This window comes from Cryptomeria japonica, unplaced genomic scaffold (genome assembly GCF_030272615.1).
Source record: "Cryptomeria japonica unplaced genomic scaffold, Sugi_1.0 HiC_scaffold_66, whole genome shotgun sequence".
Classification (NCBI taxonomy): Eukaryota; Viridiplantae; Streptophyta; class Pinopsida; order Cupressales; family Cupressaceae; genus Cryptomeria; species Cryptomeria japonica.
The window spans coordinates 482,462-484,919 of NW_026728888.1; positions in this window are offsets into that span (position 1 = coordinate 482,462).

The window sequence follows — 2,458 nt, forward strand, 5'->3', positions numbered from 1 at the left end:
AATGTGTAAAGACTTACAACAAGTTGGAACACCTTTCAAATATCTCCAAAATGATTTTATACTCACTACACACAACTTTTCGCATAAATCAGCTTCTCAAGATACAAATTATGAATCTGGACCAAAAGATATGCGGATAAAAGCACAGAGTTGTGTTATACTTTTATAAACAAAATGGCCAATGTCGATTCAACTTTTTAAATTGAATCAATAGAAAGTAAAATATAATTTTTTCAAATTTTGTAATGATGTAAACTAATAAAATGTGTATTTTATGTTTGTAATTTTTTAAAAAATTTAAAAAATTATTTGAATATGCTTTCATATAAAGTAAACACTATAATTTAATTGTTGATAAAATACATAAATTGAAGTCACACGACGGATCACACTTTATATAGTAAATTTTACCTTTTTTTCTTCAATTTTTTTGTGTATATTGATAGCTTGAAACTTTAGTGCAAAAATATTTTTTTAACTATTTTTTATGTATATATATTTTTCAATAAATTTAAAAAATTGTGTATTGAAATATTACTCTTTCCATTTGGCATCAATTTTTTTCTTAATTATTTATCCAAATTAGAAAATAGTTATACCATCTTGAAATAAACTCTTTAATCTTGTGCAATTATTTTTTTCAAAATTTTGAAATAAATTTTAGTATTTTTCCTTTACAAGATCATTAACCTTATATTTTAGTGTTGATGACCTACTTTCAATAGAAAAAAGTATTAAAATATAAAAAAATAATAAAAATATTAAAATATATATATTTTAGAAAATTTACTTATACATCTATAAAAGGGTATTTTTACATTTCAAAAAATGTATTATTTATAAGAGTAGTAGTTGTTTAAACATTGAGTTTTAAAAAAAAAAAAAAAAAGGTAATTAGACCCAAAGTTCTATAAAATATACATTTAGTAGACAATTCCAAATGGAAAAGTTGTGTCCCATGTATAAGATAGCTATAATGATTCTCTATAGACCATATGTTTGACTAAAATTATTTTTTAGTTAGAATTACTTGAATTCACTTGTGCTGATAAGTTGGCCTAAAACGTGACACATTTTTTGTGCTTTTACCCATGCAAATCACAACAAAAGAAACATAACGTGCTAGGAACATGATCCAATGATCCACAGCCTCCTCAAGAACATGTTTTGTTCATTTTTATGTGCAATTTTTATTGTATATTTGTGGGGTTGTCCCTCATTTTTATGTAATACCTACTAAAACCTATATATGAAAATCCCACAAATACACAACAAAACCTGCACATTAAGGAAAATTGATGGGACAATCGATTCCTAATAGATACTTATTGTATAAAGAGGATGTAGAAGATGTCTCTCACCTACTGATTCATTGTATTTTTTCTTAGGATATATGGGCCTATTTTTTGGACCTTGAGGGAGTTATGTGGAGCTTCCCTTTCAGCCTTCAAGACTATTGGACCCAGTGGAGATCTCATTTTGATAACCCTTCCCTTATTGTTCTGTGGAACTTCATGCTTCCACACATTGCTTGGGGTATCTGAAAGGAAATGAATAATTGATTTTTCAAGGAAAAGAGTCTTCAACCTTCTCTATGGCTCATCATATCTAGAATTCCATTAAGGAAAATGTTGTTTCCTCCTACCCATCTCGCCGAATCGACCCTTCTATTCCTATCTTAGCTTTAGATTGGGAGATCATTAATAGATGGCACATCAATTAGGATGTTTCTAAACCCATTGCTAAGATTAAGCACCCCAAACCTAATATTGCTTGGGTTGTACGTCCCAAAGGGTGGATTAAAATAAATGTTGATGGGACAGCTAAGGGAAATCCTAGGCCGACAGGTTGTAGGGGAGTTGCACCTGATCACAATGGTAGGATTTTGTCTCAACAGTGACACTCCCACTGGGCACTCATACAAACCAATTTGTTGAGGCAAATGCAGCCTACATTGGGCTTCAACTTCATTAACCATCCATCCACTAGCTGGACAAGTAAAAAGTTAAACTATGATTGTCTTGAGTTGATTACCAAACTGGATGAAGTACAAATAACATGTCTTTCAGGAAGGTAATCAACTTGCACTTGTGTGATTTGGCACGAAAGGATTCAGCTTCTCAATGATCAAATATTAATGATATCGTCTTATCACGAGTAAATCCACTATTTTCATTAATTGGAATCGATACAACACTAGGGCTTTCAGATCATTCTTCGTTGCCTGGTTTTGTATCTTTTGGTTTGGGCCTGGGTATGTTACGGTAAATCTTAGAACTGGAAAGGGGAATTTGAATATGGGGGGAGATAAAAATAGAGTGGAGCTGACCTTGTACCAAAAGTGGGAGAAAAATAAGGAAATATGGAATGAGATTTTGGATGGTGTGCTTGTCCCATACCTTAAAAATCTGCATGGTCATGACCCCAGAGCGACGTAGGGGTTTATTAAGGGCTAGAA